This window comes from Stegodyphus dumicola, chromosome X2 (assembly GCF_044657685.1).
Source record: "Stegodyphus dumicola isolate Sdum_Otavi_A_Nest chromosome X2, ASM4465768v1".
In the NCBI taxonomy this organism is placed as follows: domain Eukaryota; kingdom Metazoa; phylum Arthropoda; class Arachnida; order Araneae; family Eresidae; genus Stegodyphus; species Stegodyphus dumicola.
Window position 1 is genome coordinate 197495689 of NC_140781.1, and position 18935 is coordinate 197514623.

An 18935-nucleotide genomic window follows, 5' to 3' on the forward strand; every position below is an offset into this window, starting at 1 on the left:
GTTATGTACAATCTACAAAATTTACAAGGGGAAATGCCATTTTTGATAAGAATGCAAAGGAAAATGCGTTAGATAATTTAAAGATGCACCTCGTTGCAATAAAGTTGTAGAGCACTCCTTATTATTCAAATACGTAAGTGAAATATGCGAAGTTTCGTATGCCATTTATATACTAAATTTTCGGAGACATTTGAGATCAAGATTATTGATTCAGTCCATTTTTAATTCCTATTACTTCCCAAAATTTAGCTTTTTTGCGCCAAATCTAGAAAGAACCACAAGTTAAAAGTGGCTCATTTTGGCAATCGCGTATAAAACACAACGATATTAAATTTCTAACTGTACCATGAACACATTAGTCACTAGCATATCTGCGAATTTTACGAAGAGGCATAGAATATTATACACTATAACAAAAGTAATAGCCTACTAATTGGACTTTTTGTTTTACAGGGCCACATATTATTTAGGAAAACCTCCCTCTCACGCTTTTGAAATTCTTGCAATAAAATTATCTACAAAATGTGCCCATAAAGTAATTGGACATATTTAAAGACGAAACTATAAAATAAAAAAGTGAAAAGAGAAATGTATGTTTAGAAAGAGTGACATCTCAACTCTTGCTAAAGCCAGTTTATGTCCTCTGTATATCAAAACGCCGGAGTCGTTTCCATTTACTATAAAGACATTGTACAAAAAATTTACTTAGAGATGGAGCTAAGTTATAATATTAAATTTTGTTACAGATTAGGTAGATATTCTACCAAAACGTTAGAGATGATTCGAACTGTCTAATAGTAACGCTTCGTTATTAAGAATACACGTTCAAGAGTGGTACAAGTGCTTTAAATTTGGGCGTGAAAGCGTTGAAGATAAACCAAAGCTAAACCTAAGATGATACTAATTGCATTTTTATTACAAAGGACTTATTCACCATGAATTTCTGCCTGAAAATCAGTCAATTAATCAGAATTTTTATAAGAAGGTTCTTTTTCGATTAAGAAGCAGGATAAGGGGAGTTAGAAAGAAGCGTTTTGATTCTGTACAATGGTTTCTTTTGCTCGATAATGTTAGGCTCAACACAGCATTGCCTGCCCAACAATATTTTGCTAAGCATTCAGTTGTAGTGATTAATTACCCAGTATATTCTCCTGACTTATTGCTAGCTGATTGTTCCCTTCTTCAGAAGGATAAGATAGCCATGAAAAGACGGTGATTTGGAAACCTCTCGGATATTAAATGAAATGTTACGCGTACTTTGCGAACGGATACAGCTCCGCTTCTAAATAGTCTTTAGATGACCTGAAGAAATTTTGCGAAAATTATATTGTCTCCCTTTGGCGATTAGTCTCAAACAATAAATTTATTTGCAGGTTAGTAATCTTTGTCTTTATTAGTTTGTCTTAATTATAAAAATTCATTGGTTGCTTTATGGGCGCACTTTGTATCTTATTTTGCGCAACTCTGAAACTGGATGTAGATATCTAGAATAAATAATATTTAAAAACAAAAAGCCAGCATTCATTCTGCAGAAAATATGTATTCAGTTTAAGTGAATTATCGCGCAGTTTCATTCTTTTAACGACAAACTACATGCGTTAATCTCTTAAATTTTAAGGACTATTGTTTAGTAAAATTAACAGTAATATCCAATAACGAAATTAAACAACCCATTTTTCGTTTTCATTGTTTTATTTAGAAAAAGGAAATATTTTTGTGTTTATTGATAAATACACTGTTTAAAATTTTCCCTCAGGTAAGCTGTATCTATTATAAATCGTCTCGTCATTTATACAACGTATTAATACAAATATTATGCAGTTGTATGAATGCATCGTTTTTACTATTTGAATTGCTATCTTTACTATATTAAGATTCGGAAAAGTAGGTGGTAAATTTTATTCATCATTTACAGTCAGTAAATATTTAAAATGTTAAGTTTATTTAGTTTGCAGGTAGTGTTTAACCGAATTTTTAAGTTATTTTCACTTCATGAATATTGTCTAAGTAAGAAATATGATGTTCAAAATTAAGGCCTTGCTATGTTATCATATAACGTAGAAATCGTTTGTGCTGTTTGTGATTCTAAGAACAGTCTGGATTGAAATTACATATCCCTCAATCATATAACGGGAATGAAATAAAATTAAATGCTAACATTTCAGTATATTTTTAAAGGAATTTTTGTAATACTTTTAATTTTGTTCACATTTCATTAATAACTGTAGTTGTTTTCAGTATTTCTGGATATAGTAATACTTTTGAAAACTTTGACTAAGCAGAGTCTACATTTCATCAATCTGAAGTTACTTTTATAAATTTAAAGTTTTCAAACTGTCTGAAACCTTTTCTATGTAAGTGGTGTATAATGTTTTAATAGTTGTTCAATAAAAACAGATTTCAATTAAATGCAAGTGTTAGCAATTCGTAAAAATTACGTAGCTATTTAAGCATAAGAATGTTTCTTTTCCTGAGGTAATATTTAAGAAAATTAACTGTAAAAGACTTCGAATTCAAACCACTTTTCGCCGAGATGAAAGGTAAACTATAAATAAAAAGCAATCACAAAACTCGATATAATATAAACAAATTTTTAAAAGTATAAATATTGCTATAAAATGAAGAAATAATTTATTAATCCTTTCCCTTCAGAAAACATATTATTCTACATCTCTAAAATTTCAGTTTTATTTAACCTCTCAGTTTTATTTATGTAAGAATTTCTGTCCTTGCCTTTCGAAAACATATTTCTATTCACTTTTTAAAGCTGCATTAACTGCATTCAGAGCCATAACAAAAGAGTTAAAACTCATTTTTAGCATGGAATGCTTTGGCGCTAGTTATACTGTAAAACCTAATACTAAATTTCACAACTAAACTATATATACTACATTTCTAGATTATACCAAATTTCATTAGCTTTAGTTCATGGATTAGCTTTTATTTAAAGCCAAAGCTATTGGCTTTTGTAAGCACGAGTGTGGGTCTACTGCTGAGCTTTATTTAAGTTAAATAAATTGTCCTTTACACTCTTTCCGTGTCTTTGTATATTTATAAGACATAGTGATAATTCACTATTTGTGTTTTAGCTTTCCGGTCTAAATTTTATGCTGCCTAATAAGGCCAGACCTTATAGATCTAATTTTAAAATTAGATTAGTTTTACATTGTTTTACTTACATTCAGTGCTAATTTAAGAATACTCTATCTTATCACATGTAGCTACCCGGCCAAGCATAAAGTTTAAATAAATAAGTTTGACAGAAATCCATAGAAAGGGAAAATGGTTTAATGAATTTATTCTAAACAGCGATGGAGGAATTAAATCTGGAAACAGAGCCTTATTTCAATCACTGAAAATTTCCATTATTTAGAAGAGTTACAACAAGAACCGACGCATTTGTTTGATGCAATGCTGTGAAGTTCAGGTATAAGGATTTCTATAAATATGTGTTGTACCCGAGTCTCAAGTTACCGAGAAAAAGCTTTTCTTTTTTAATATTTTAGCTCCTTTCCAAAATTACAGTTCTCAAAATAAAAATCTGCAGTTTATATATACTGATAACATTTCGTGGTAAGTTTACCTTTTAACGCTGAAAAATAGTTTTTCGGTCAAAATAATGCACGAATTTATTTTAAATTACCGTCCTGCCAATATGTGGACCTCTTATTTATTCGAAGTAACGTTGGTAGTGAAGTACAGGATACTGTAAAAAAATACTGTAGAAAAATGTTTAAATTTTTAAACAAAAGATAAAGAACAAAAAAGATGGTGTATCTATGATACCATTCATAAAAACTACAATTTGTGCTCACAGGAGCAATTACAAAAGATATCTACCTTACAAAAATTTAACATTATATGGTGGGTTATGATGATTAATACATTGTATATCTCCCAGACGATGGAATACAATCCGTACAATGCCTAGGCATGCTGAGTATCAAATTAGCGAGTTCAACCTGGATAAGATTATTCCACTCAGCAAGCAATGCTCACCGAAGTTTTTCGAAGTATACATGTAGGAGGTGCTCGACGGGCTGCAATTCGTCGGCCAAGCATATCCCACACATGCTCTATCGCATTCAAGCCAGTTTAAAATGCTGGCTATTCCATACAGGTGATGTCCTCAGATTTAACGTATTCCTTTACAATTTTTGCACGGTGAGGACGAGCGTTGTCACCCATAAACACAAATTCTGCACTCATGGCACGCCTAATCAAACGTACATGTTGTTCCAGAATGATGTCCCTACAAATTTGGCATGTCATCGTTCCGATCTGAACATATAGATCTGTTCTGTAGCCCAGTATAATTCCACCCCAAATGAGCAATACTGCATCACTGATAAGACAACATCACTGAATTACGGTGTCATTCAGTGATGTTGTCTTCGTAGTAGCGGTTACCTGGGGTTCTCCATATAAAACTCCGATGTGAATCAGACTGTAAACTAAACCTGGACTGGTCAAAAAGCATCACACAAGCCCGCTGTGACGATATCCACATTGCATGTTCTGTGCTCTAGGCTAACCGCTAGCGACAGTGAATTTCCTTGAATGGAACACATCTGACAGGCCTGCGAGTATATAGAACAATCTGTAACAAACGTCTGTACAGAGTTTGCCCTTGAAACTGTCGTAACCGTAGCTGAAGATAGCTGAAGAGACAGGTCTGATGAGGTGCTCCATCGTCATTCGGCATCGTAACTCGGGGGGGGGGGAGGGACCTTCACTGTAACGTCTACTGACATTCCGTCATTTTTGAATCTTTGCCAAAGCCTACAGATGACACTTGGCGTATTCCAAGTTGCTCGGATACTCCCATCTGAATGCCCACATTCCAGGTGGCCGATAATTTTACTATGTAAAAAATCATCCACATTCGTTCTCTGTATCATAACTATACCGTTGTGGCACTGAGCGTCTAACAGAACGCTTTTCAACAATTTTACTGCTTTTCTATTATTCTTTATATACATCTCTCTTACACTATCGTCACTATGATGTACTATCAGCGTCATCTGATGGCTTCCTTTAATATGAATATTATTCTTGAAGAAGTGTGCCATAATTAGACAAATGATAATTTTATTTTAGAGTTCGATTTCCATGTGATTCTATATTATGCTTAATTTACGGACATGAGTGTATTTTTTCAGTTTAATTTAGATACTGAATTTCAATAATTGAATATAACAAAATTTCTAAATGTTTTTTTCTTTTTCTTCCAGATTTTGTATTTGAGATGAAAAGATGGTGTTTCTCAGATTAAAAAAAGAAGGGTATAAAAGAATGTTTACTTTTAAACCAGAACTATTACTTATCAGGTCGAAAGTTTCAAACGACAGAAGAAAACTTGGCTGAAAATGAACCGGAGAGATATTTCCTTATAAGAAACATTTCTATTACCTCATTCACAAAGACGAAGCAGTCGGCAGATTACTTGATGTCTATAAGTGTTGCAAATGAACAACTGGCTTCAACATGGACTGAAATTACCATCGATGTTGTTAGAGATACATGAGTAAAGAATCGACAGTATCAAGCTGAAACCTTCTATAACAACAAGATCTTAAGCCTGTCTGTCCATGTTTACTACTGCACTATGGCAAATTTGCAAAAGACAGCAAGAAATGGTCAAGTCACAAATTGAATGCATAGTATTTTTACAAAATACATCTCTACTTGCCGACAATTACCTAAGGATTTTTTATATTTTCATTAAATTCTTCTGAAAGAATAATTTCAGCGGTTTTGGCGAGACTTGTATATGAACGTACAAGTGCTATTTCAGTCATGAGCATTTTGAAGTAGGAATTCTCATCCCATACAGGAGCTTTAAATGTCGAAATTTCTTGAGATCTGTCATGGAGGAGTTAAGCACTTGTAATAAATAGCTTAAAACTGCCATGTTTTCTTATCTTAGCATCACAGTTACGGCAGATATCATCTGAAAAGTGAAGGGAAAAATAATACGGTACTTGAAATTTATTTACTTACTACCAGAATCAGAAAGTTTCACTATAGATCACTTCTGTACAAGACATGTTGTCAATTGGGAAAATCTTAGGAAGACTGTGCACTTCTTTCCTGACTCTGTAAAAACATCTAGATGGCTAGTCTCCAAACAAATATGTATGAATCAATATGAATCAAAAATCACTAGTCTTCAAACAAATATGTATGAATAACTGCGTTAAAACTCCTCATCTCTGCTATTAGCATTGATAATGTAAATCCGTTTAATGGAAGGTAATATTAACACATTTTATGTACATGACTGAATAGGCTTACATTGATTCTTGATCTTCATAAACAGTTTTATCTCTAATATTTAAACTTACTCGAGGATCTAAGAAAGATCACAAATTTAATTTTAGGCACCAGCTTAAAAATTAAACATCAATAAAAAAATCAATAAAAATTGGAGATTAATCTAAGTATAAAGGCAAATTAGCCTTATTTAAATTTAAATGATGTTTTCCCTTCCTGGTGTAGAATATGACAATTTATTCACTGTACGTACTTAAAAGCACTCTCCTATGCCTGCTTATGGTATCGTAATTAACACATCTAACTAATTACTATATCACAAGCAGACATGGGGAGTGGGAAGATCTCAGGTTCGATTTCTGGTGAGTGCAGAGAATACATTTCAAGATTCCTGCTAGAAACAAACTAAATGGCTCAACAATATTTGAGAGAATAAAACGTATTTCGAAAATGAAAGATAATAACCTTCAGTCGACTAAAATGAAGGACAATTAAAAGGAAAGACGGTTAAGTGGTACTTTCTTCCCTCAATTGGAAACTTGTGCATTCTTCACTTTAAAACGCAAAAAGCACTTTCTAACTCGGAATTTCACTAGTTTAGAAAAATGCACTTAATCTATTATTTTATTTTTGTTTCTAGCCAATGTAAGCTAAGCGGGAGAAAATGATAGGGTTCAGGAAAAATAATAATTCCTTGAACTGATTACCAAAAATAAATACCTGCATTCATCTAAAATATTGCTTATTTCATCGGGTATCCTATTAAGTCTATTAACTTAAAAATTTCGTTATATCATGATCCTAATTTTATACATGGGCGCTTGAGAGAAATAAAAGAAATAACCCTGCATAAAATTCTTTTCTTGAGTAATATATGAACCGAAAATCTTCGAGGGATCCTCTGGAAGTAATTGCGTGTTTAAATTCTTTTATTTATTCTCCTTATACTTTTTATCAAACTTTGGCTCATGCTTTACAAATTCTTCTAATTAATTAACCTGGGAATTTGAAAATGTTATGCATTTTGAAAAATCTTTGAGCGTCATATACTAACTACGGGGCTGAAATTGTCTATTTAAAGATAAACGGTCATTAAATAAGTTTACGCGTTATTTATAAACTTTAAACATTTATCAGAAAAGGTTCTCTTAACGCGAAGATCGAGAAAAATTAAGCAAAGAAATAGTTCAAACTTTTCGGGAAAGTTTAAAGATCTTAGACCTTAGTTCTCCTTTTACTCTGCCTTCAAACTTTGGCTTCACAGGACTTATTTCCTCACTTGCCATGTCTTCTGTTGTAACCCATACGACAATTTCTCTGATACAAAGGCATCTCCAGAAATAGAAACGTGAATTGTAGCATAAGGAACATGATGACGTCATCCCGATATGCGTCTCCACCCTGTTCTTCTTCGTAGATCTCCTACGCCTCTCTTCGAAATCAATAGATTCACTCTGCGACAGCTGATGCAATCTGTGAAGCGAAATTGGACCAATATTCATTCTTCCCTGATTTTCGAAAACTGCAGTCGAAATAGTTTATTACCCTATAAAACTATCAAAGAAATTTTAAACAATGTTATAAAAATTCTGAGAGTCATTTAGTTTTACTCATCTATGAAAACAAAAAGTAATAGCAATAACTCAGCAGAAAACGGAGTCGATGACGTAAATTTGATTATTTTGAAAGAAATCTGGAATAAAATTTCGGACTCGAGAGGGGGACCTAGGAAAAAAATGCTGCTTCATCAGCATTTTAGTTTAACTAATAAATCAAGAAAAATGGCTAATCATCATATCTACATCAGAAAAAGCATTGCTAAGAACCATTCTTATATGTACGAGCAAAATAAAAAGAATATTTTGACCATCTGATTAAGGCCATTTTTACTAGTAGAGATTAGGGAGACAAAGGAAAACTATAATTCCAGCCAGACAGAAATTGTAAAAAATTACCTAAAATGAATATTTCGTAAGTTCTTAAATCTAGTATCACTGTACCTGTGTATGACGCTTGAAAGTCGATCATAAACTAGGCGGGTATATTCGTTGTATCGGAGAACGGGGATGTACCAGCTTGCAGTGGTGAGCTAAATGTCAGCTTTGGCGTACACATATAGAAGTTTTTAATAATTCATATTTATTATTAGTTTTTTATTATTAAATTTTCTCATCTACATATTGTTGCGTGCGTATGGGTTCGTTATGAAATGAATGCACAAGTCCGATGAAAAATGAACAAAAATTTATTATTATCACAACAAAAATGCTTAAATTTTCTCAAATTATCATGCAGTATTACAATATCTCACAGTAGTTATCTTTTAACTACTCAAATATCCAATAGAACGTAATTCAAAACAGCTAAAGAACGCTAATCTGCGAATTCGCTACAATCAACAAGAGCAGTTTTCTAAACAACAACAAACTAAGCAAGCAACTAACTGCAAACTGAGATGTTTTCCTCCTTTTATAAGATTTTAAAATCACGCGCTAGAATTTTCCAATACTTTCTCGAAATCAAAAAGAGATATTTATTTATTTAATGCACGCGCTCTTGTATTTTCAATTTTCCGGCTTAGCTTTCTTTTAATATTCGTCACGCGCTGCACTGCGCGAGAAATAAAACCATTTAATTTATAATTGAACTAACATTAGCTTTTTAAATACCAAATTCGTAACACTGCCCCCTTCCCAAGGACTGCACGTCCCGGGCAGTACAATCCCTGGACAGAAACCTAAACTGTGGCATAAATACGACTGAGGCATAAACATTACATTACAATATCAAACAACATGAACAATAAATGCAATAACTAACTTAAACAAATCAAATACTATCAAATACTAAATACAAAACAAATCAAATACACATTTAAAAACAAAAAGGACCATGGTCTGATACTATTTACAATTATTTACATTATGTACTATGGCCATAGTAATAAGCTAACCTGTCGTAAGAGTTCGAAGACTCACGGATTCGAACCACGACGTCATTCGTGTTCAGCACTGTATATGGACCATCCGAAGGTGACTGTAATTTAGGACTCAGTCCTTTTCGTTGAATTGGGTTCCACAACCACACCTTGTCTCCTTTGTTGGATCTCTGTCTAGTAGCTCTTGTGTCGCATCTGGTCTTCATTTTCTCCGTCGCCAAGTTGACTCGCTTTCGTGCAGAACGGTGCATTCCCTCAAACCGGGCCTGGGCATCTTGGATGTGTTCCTCAGGCGATGAAGGCGCATCCGTAGGGCGACTAAACAGGCGGTCACAAGGCAGACGAAGGTCTCGACCGAAGAGCTTCTGGGATGGAGAATAGCTGGTAGTCTTGAGTTTCCTTTCGACCCTGGTATGATTTCGGCAGCTTCCCGAGCTCGATCTTTCGGACAAGCCGTCGACATTTCCAGGCGAGGATCCCTTTTGAGGATGGATAATCATGCCATCAGATGCTGAAAGCAGCTTATTGTTTTTGAAATCTAAGGAAAAATTGTATTTCCTTAAAAAGTCCAATCCGAGTATGCATGGATCTGTAATATCCGCCACATATGCCGTGTGATGGTAGGCGGCACTTCCAAACGTGATGTTTCCGTTTAACTTCCCAGTTATGTCGATCTTGTCACCAGACACAGTCTGAAGGGTAACACAGGATGGCGTCCAAATAAGTTTATCTTTAAACTGTTCAGCTAAATCTTTCCTAATGATGGTAACATTAGCTCCTGTGTCAATGATCATATTACAAGGAACTCCATCGATATTCCCATTGATGCGCAGTCCGTTATTGTTGCCACTCACTATAGAGATCTTAAGCGCTTTAAAACAGGGTTTTTCATTATCTGGCAACCTCCGTTCCTTGATATGGTCATTAATTTGTTTCCTGCGCCGTTGCTCAGAAATTGTCTCAATTTTCGTACCCTGGGGTGTTCTGCAATTCTTTCGTACGTGGCCTTCAGCTCCACAGTTCCAGCACTTTGGTTTCTTGTCAGTCCTTTTCCTTCCCGTGGCATTTAATTGTCTGTTTAAATCGTACGCCTTATTTTCCGTGCTCTGGGGAGTTCTGCAGTTCCTTCGTAGGTGGCCTTCAACACCGCAATTCCAGCACTTTAGGGTCGGTTTTGTTTCACCACTATTCCGTCTTAAAGCATTCACTGGTCTTGTCAACTCATCCGTTTCATTATCCGTGCCCTGGGGTGTTCTGCAATGCCGTCGTAGGCGACCTTCAGAACCACATCTCCAACATCTTACAGCCACTTTGTTCTCACTGCTACTCCGTATCAAAGCATCGACTTGTCTGGATAAATCATCTAAACGAGCCATCAATTGGTCCCCTGGGTCGTGGACTCGCACAGCTCTGACTGGGTAGCGGTCTCGACGAGTGGCTTGCTGGGCTGCCTCAAATTTCATGGCGTACACTAGAGCATTTTTTAAATCTTTTACATCCGCCATTCGTAGAGCTTTCTGTATTTCTGTATCTCGGATGCCGTCGATAAAGTATTGCAAGGACAGGATTTCCCTTGTTTCTGTCGGGCATTCCGAAAAGGCGAGATGGGACAGCCTTTCAACATCCGCGGCGAGCTCCTGAAGTGTTTCGGTAGGCTTCTGTTGACGAGATTTTAATTGGAGCCTTCTGTAGTCTTTTAAACACTTCTCCCCAAAGCGCAACTCCAAGGCGCCGGACAGAGCTTCGAAATCTCACCTTTTGTTTTCGGGAAGAGTCTGAAGGATATCCGCTGCGTCGGCTCTTAGAGAAGCGGCGAGATGACAGGCCTTAGCTTGGGAATCCCATCCATTCGCATCCGCCACGATAGAAAATTGTGTCTTATACACCTGCCAGGAGGTCTTCCCATCATATGTGGATAGCTTCAGAGGTGGACGAGCAGGCATTGGTAAGAATTTAAAATCATCACTCCTGCTCCCTGCCGACGCTACGAATTTCTTTAAAGTATCCATTTCTTTGGCAACTGCAGAAACTCTCTCATCAATTTGTTGTTCGATTTGGTGTTGGACGGCACAAACTCTTCCTTCAATTCGTTCCTCCACAGCAGAAACTCTCCCTTCTATATGTTCTTTTACAGAAGAAACTCTTTCTTCTATTTCTTCTTTCACCGAAGAAACTCTTTCTTCAATATGATCTTTTACGGAAGAAACTTTTTCTTCAATATGTCCAACTTTATTTTCAACTGCGTCAATTCTGCCTTCCATAGCTTCAAATTTATTTTCTATTATGCAAGTAATTCTCTTTTCATTTCTTCTTGACCAGCTTGAACGGCTTTCATTTCGTCCTTAACGGATTCCTGGCCCAATTTCATTTCTTCCTTAACGGATTCCTGGCCCAATTTCATTTCCTCTTTAATTTCTTCTTTAAATGAGGCAAAGGCTGATATTAACTGCCTTAATTGCTCTTCCATCGCTCTTGTTATTGGCATTCAAATCCCACTTCTGACACCAAAAATTGTTGCGTGCGTACGGGTTCGTTATGAAATGAATGCACAAGTTCGATGAAAAATGAACAAAAATTTATTATTATCACAACGAAAATGCTTAAATTTTCTCAAATTATCATGCAGTATTACAATATCTCACAGTAGTTATCTTTTAACTACTCAAATATCCAATAGAACGTAATTCAAAACAGCTAAAGAACGCTAATCTGCGAATTCGCTACAATCAACAAGAGCAGTTTTCTAAACAACAACAAACTAAGCAAGCAACTAACAACAAACTGAGATGTTTTCCTCCTTTTATAAGATTTTAAAATCACGCGCTAGAATTTTCCAATACTTTCTCGAAATCAAAAAGACATATTTATTTATTTAATGCACGCGCTCTTGTATTTTCAATTTTCCGGCTTAGCTTTCTTTTAATATTCGTCACGCGCTGCACTGCGCGAGAAATAAAACCATTTAATTTATAATTGAACTAACATTAGCTTTTTAAATACCAAATTCGTAACAATATAATTCTTAACATTGCACATTTAATACAATGTGGAAAATAAAATTTTGCCCTTAGATTTAATATAGATGTGTTCATTCCTGCTGCATTGATGACTGGCATCGATGGTAAATAACATTAATAAAATTATCCATAATATCTTAAAGGATGTTCGTAGTCATACCCTTTTGAATATTTATTGAATTGACACATGTAGTAGTTCACCTTCCAAGACCATTTCACGCATATTTTCCGCAATCTAAACTCCAGAAAATACTTGAGAAAATGCACGCGTTCGTTGATTTACGTTTAAGAAGAAGTCCATTCACTCTTCTCCTTTGCTCACATAGATTAAGCAAAGATAACGGGCAACATTTTTGAAAGTCAGTAAGTTTGTACCAAAGATAATCAGTAATCCATTCCACACCATTACCTCATAATTCTGTAGTGATAATTCTAACAATGTTTTTAGACAATGCTTTGCCATATATATCGCTAGCTATACTTAAAAGATGAATAAAATCTACTTAAGCCGTTAAAAGAACACTGTACCGTTGCTTGTCAGTCTAGATGGACTGCTCACGTTTCCATGGATAACTACTTCCGTTTGGTGCTGTGGGTCAATGAAACTGATTGCATCGGTTTTCTGGCATACAAAGCAACAAGATTCACACTCCTTAACATTGTCTGGAGAGATATTCGTATTTAAATACAGATATTTCTTAGCTTTCTGGCAGTTCCACGAGTCTTCTTTTTACCATGAAAGTCATAAAATAAATATCTACGGAAAGTTGTTTTAGGTCCATCTTATGCTCTACTGCTTTAGTTGATCCACTCTCAACCAGCCCGTATACCGGTTAGTGACCCTGGTTCTGGGTTCAAATTCCGGAGAAATCATGGATAGTGCATAGTGTATGTGCGGCAAGGGTACACTCAAAATACACGGCGAGCCGAAAGTCCTTTCGAGTGACTGTGGTAGGAAAAGAGGGTTGGGAGACCCTCGGATTCTCGGGTGTTCTACAAAATTGGAGTGGAGCTTAACAATTAGCAAGGCTCGGCATTACCTAAAGTGTACCTTTGGAAATGCCTTTCTTCAACCTGTATCTGTAATTGAACCATTTCCTGAAACTTGCTTCCACAACCAGAAAATCACGCTTTGGGGCAACTCCGAACACATTTACTACATATTGTGTTGATCCCCGTTCTTTCTGTTTGCGCACATTTCTGCCACAAAGCCAAATCAATGTCTGTAATATCACATCACTGCCAAAGCCACATAATTCTCCAGTTTAATTGAAGAAAAACGAAGTCTGTCTACATTTTCACTCTAACGTTTATCATCTAACTTTAATCAAGTTTGTGAAAAGTGTTGCTAACTAGATCATTTACAATACTTAAATATACATGTATAAATATAAACTTTATTTTCATTATATAAATATAAAAAAACCCTGTCATTTACTGCTCTTGCTGTTAGATGATTATCCTATTGAAATCAAAGCCTAAAAGATAGACAAATGCTTCTTATTCAGATGAACAGATCTGAAAAAAGTCATACAATGAAGTACAAATTCTTGATATTCCATTTGCTTACTCATTGAACGAGGAGAAAGGAATACAGAGTTATTAGCGCTTGCTACAGCACATACAGAATGAGAGAACGACTAGAAAAGGTTTGTGCAAGTATCGCCTTATATGATGACCACCTTTATTTGACAGAAGGGTTTTAGCACATCTGGTCTACGAGTGAATATTAGAAAATCCGGAATCGTCTTCTAGGAACAGGATTAAGATTACAAGTACCCTTGGCAAGACCTTTTTATAGACTCGCCACCGGTTGGATAGTGTCGGAATTGGAATAAAGAATGATGCACTGTATGTTCATTGATCAGAAGTCGAATGTGTATTGGGCAGGGTCTTTTATGTGTTTTGCGATGATACAGTCATTATCAGCTTTCAATATGCATTAAGCATCAAATAAGATATTCCGTAGATTTTCTTGCGTGGGTACCTTAAGATAAGATTGAGAACAAATGGGGTTGCTACCATTAGCCTCTGCTCTCTATTAGCCACTTTAACGCATAGAAACATACACCAATGCTACCGTTAGAATTACTGCTTTTCCTGCGACAGAATTTCTATAACTTATGGCAATAGTGCACTGTGCAGCGCAGAGCAACAAAATTAATCTGGTTCACTCGCTTGTATACTCAACTAATAGTTGAGGTGAGGGGGGTCACGAAATTCGGGTAGCAGAACAAGAAAATTCTGATCCCGCTTACATGAAAAAAACACGTTTCGATGTGAGCAAAAGAAGATCATGTTTCAAGGAATTTCTTTTCTATTGATGGTTTCTATCAATCTTCGATGAATTGTTTTCCCCAGTTCCGTTCTCTTCGTTCTAATAACAAGTACCTTTATTAATCCTCCTACTTAAAATGTATACAAATTAGTGCGCCTAGTAAGTGAAGTGGACTATTTTTTTTGCTCCTCTGCAAGACAAATATGCAAAAGCTTTCTTGTAATTGAGTCGAAACATTGCTCTCTTTTGTGATGCACAAGGCCCGAAAAAATACATTTTAGTCGAATTACATAGGTTATGGTTGCTGAGCTTTTGTGTTCGATTAATTAACGGTGCGTCTTTTGTTAAAAGCCATTAATCAAAAATGGAAATTTTTTTTCACATCCGTATTTGCCTAATGGGTTTTTAGCTCCGTCTTTCAAAAATTTTATCTCTGGATTAATGTGACAATTTTTTATGATTACGAACAAGAGGCATTTATTTTTACTTAATTCTTTTCTAGTGTGAAATTAAAGAGAAAGAAATAATTTATGATAAGAAGTCGGAAAAGTATCTTAATTACTCTTTTGTGATATTTGTATATTCATCCTTCTTTCTCAAGTTTTTGCTATCGAAATTACGAAATTTAGGAATTTACTCTAAGTAAACGAAAGAAAGAAAAATACTTAAGCCAACTGTTGCCTATTCTTTGTTTATGCAGATCGTTTCTTTCCTGTATTAAGTTCAACTATTTCGAATTAATATTAGAATTCAATGAGACATTTTATATTGTTAATTCCCCCCCCCCCTTCTTGCAGAACGTTTCTGGAAGTCACATTCTTTCAGACTTTTATGCGCAATTGAACTGTAATACATTGCTTCTCAGTCTTTAAATTAATCTTTCAGCGATTTATTAAAGAATGCTAGACTTTTAAATAGAGGTTCGCATATCGCAAAAGGTATTGAGTTTTAGAACTTGCAATACACGCATTTTCAGAATTAAGTACTTTCAATTTCAATGAGATCCGCTCATCAGTCCAAAAGGCTTGCTTTAGAATGTATTTTAGCACCATTTTTTACACATTCTGCTTGCATTTTTTTTTTGACATTTTCAATTTATAGTAATTTCAAAAGTGTTATCGTTTTTAATTTTGTGAAGCAAAATATCGTAGCGATGTTCTTTCGCTTTACGATATAAAAGATTGTGAATTGTTATAACTGTGTTTAACTTTTTAAAAATATGAGTGAGTATCAAAATAAGGAATTTCGATATATATTTTTCTTTCGTTTTTAGAATGTTAAAGATTATTTCTATGAAAGAAAATTTGATATATGCTGTAAATATTTTAATTTGTAGGTAAAGACCTAAATACCTCGATTTATGAAGTAAAGACTTCCATAAATTTCTTATTTATCGCTTTTAAAAATTTCCAGCGCCATATAGTTTTTAGTAACGATACTGTAACATTTATGGTACGAAATTAATTGAAAGTGAAAGCTCAGCTTAGTAGTTTGTTAGTCATTAAGTTGTAATGGCATTTTAACCTTTCAAGAGAGGTACCGCTTTTAGCAGAGCCGTGCCAAGATAATTTTTCACCTGAGGCAAAAATGTAAATGTGCGCCCCTATATATATATTTCAAAGTAGTAGCTATATTTGTATTCAACAAAAGTAAATGTATTAAATCAAAATATCACAATTCTTATATCATAATTCTTAAAGTAGTTTTTAAAATAACTTGTTAAAAAATTCTCTTTTGATAAATAAGAAATAAAATCGAAATGCACATTGCATTAATTTCTAGATTTTATTGCAATTATTCCTATTGTTTTATTAATTTACATTTGCTGAAGCTTTTTTTCCCTAATAATAACTGGCAGATTTAAAAACAATTAAAATAACTTTTGAATTCGTAAGGCCAATGTGGCACCCCTTCTACTGATTCACCTGAGAGAAGTGCCTCACCTGCCTCACCCTTGTCCCGGCTGCATATTTCACAAGCGCACATTAGCGTAGCCACTGATGGAGGGGTTTCGAAAATGGACCAATGAGCTCCTATTGCTCTTGTGATGCTAAATCTTTGGGCATGTGAGCGTATGCTGTTTACGTTTTATTTTGCATTTGTTTCGCAGTTATAAATGTATGGCGTAATGACAGAAAATCTCATAGTGCTTTTGTTTAATGAGTTTAATTAATCGCTGATATTTCACTTTCGCGATTATTATCACGCATTGATATTTGGATTGATTTTTACGGCATATTATCGCTCTTTACATCGAGAAAATGACTCAAGCTACAATTAGCCTCGAATGTTATGCATTTACTAACACCTATGGATTAAGAAAATTCAAGTGTATAGTTTTATTTTTATTGAGCAGAAAGGGACTGGAAGCGTTACAATGAATCTTGTGTCTTCTTATTTCAGTGCTTGCATTCTTTTAATTTTGAAAGTGTAAGATTCAGAATTCATATCTTGTATGATCTGAATATATCCATTGTTAACATTAAAAGCTATATGTGAATAAACTGAATATACTAGTTGTGAATAAGATAAATTAATTCTTCTTTGATGAGTATTTCTTGTGTATAGAGAGTACATTTAAGAGTGAGAGGTTAATAAATGTGAAATTTAACACACTTCATGTATACGAATGCAAACTAGTAAAGTTCACTTTTTATTTCACATGGATATTTTTGCAGACTATTCAACATGTGTTTGTATTTATTTCAAATTCTTTCAAGCAGATAATGCAATCTTCACAATTGCTTATATTTGATGAAAATTTTGAGAAGAAATCTACAATGCTTTAATTATTTTGTACAGAAAATTGAGCGCCAAAATATATTCAAGCGTCTTGCTTAAATCTTAAAGTGCGCGAAAGGTCATGTGACATGACAGAAATATTACTGGACGCCCATTGGTCCATCCTAGAAGCCACTCCCTTGGTGACTACACAGATATGCACTTGTGAAATATGCGTCCCGGCTCTGGCTCTTAGCACTTTTTAGAGTCTCAACTCAAATCATAAGTGAAACAAAAATCCATTTAAAATTTACTAAGCCTCTCCTGTTGAGTTACATCTAAAATTTTAACATAAACTAAAAAATGACGCCTTGGCATATTAAAAGTGTTATATGATAAGCCTGCTTGCCCTGGTAGCTATGATGTCAATTATTTACAAACTAAGGTTATAACTTCAAACTAAACATCTAGTAGGTCTAGCCTACTTCTAAGCTCTTAATTTACTATTGCAGGTAAGAGCAAAGCTACTTGCTTATATTAGGTCTTCCAGAGATTCATGGAACTAATTTTCAGTTGTACAGCGGCCAAGCAACGAACACTCAAATAGGCCAAAATTAAGCTCCCACTTTTTAGCTAAGATGTGTGTGTTTAAATTTCTATAAATTTCTCGTCTGAGCAAATACTGTGGCATGAGTGAAGAAAATAAGATAAGGTTAAATTCATATCTAATTGTCCGTAACGTTTTAAAATTAATAATACACAACTACTTAAATTTTAATTTGTCTTTAATGTGAAGCATTACTCAACACTAAGTGTGAATAATTTAGAAATGTCATTTTATACAACTGTTTTATAAATTATAACAGTACTGCATTAAGCTTTTCACTTTTTTAATCTCAGATAACGTTACATCTTTTGAATTTTGAAACATATTATTGAGATTCCGAATCTGAAATATCAAATGTATTATAGATTTACATTAAGAAATAAAAGCGCAACATTTCAAGTATTTTCACTCATTCCTCTAAATACCTTAAACTGGAACAGCACACTTAGCACACTATCGCCTACTTAAGCTTCAATTAAATATATACCATAAACTGAAAGAGAGATTAACGATTTTCAAGAAATTCTTAGTAGCTACTGAAGATGCCCTCTCTAAATAAATGCAAGGCAGAAACCCCAAAGAGTAAACGATATTAACGAATTTCGAGAGCTTACTAATAGCTAGTTACATTGTAAAAGTGAGCTCTGTTGTTAGCTACAAGTAAGCTCTTGAAAATTCATTAACCTCTCTTTTTATGTATGGTTTTGTCTTTCATTTACACTCATGTCCATAAATTAAGGATAATTCGGAGTCACGCGGAAATCGAAATCTAAAATAAATATATCAACTACAAAATCACTATACACATCCTCAAGAATCATATGCAAATTTCGGGAAGTAACCAGATGACACTGATGGTACGTCACAATGACGAGAGTGCAAGAGAGTGATATATAAGAAATACAGGCAAAGAAGTAAAATTGTTCGCAGGCGCTTTATAAGCATTTCAGTGCAATAACCTAATAGTTATGACACAAAAGACGCATTTGGATGATTTTTTACGTGGTAGAAATATAGACCGCCTGGAATGTGGGCGTACCCGACTGGAAGTATCAGACATACTTGGAATTGTTGTCAGTGTCATCTCCAGTCTTTGGC

At 34.5% G+C, this 18935-nt stretch overlaps 1 protein-coding gene and 1 long non-coding RNA gene across 5 annotated transcripts in view; one reads left to right on the forward strand and one right to left on the reverse strand.

Annotated features, from left to right (window-relative positions):
* The window catches only part of LOC146993006 (uncharacterized), a 316316-nt gene extending 307432 nt beyond the window's left edge, over nucleotides 1-8884 (forward strand). The window contains exon 2 of one of the 2 annotated variants that reach the window (XR_015039183.1): nucleotides 5235-8864. This is a non-coding gene — a long non-coding RNA (uncharacterized LOC146993006). Of the gene's footprint in view, nucleotides 1-5234 lie in introns of both variants that reach the window. The other variant, XR_015039184.1, reaches the window with a different exon arrangement.
* LOC118194993 (uncharacterized) overlaps nucleotides 1-18935 on the reverse strand; it is a 510033-nt gene that overhangs the window by 305510 nt on the left and 185588 nt on the right. The gene's annotated exons all lie outside the window — the stretch shown is intronic.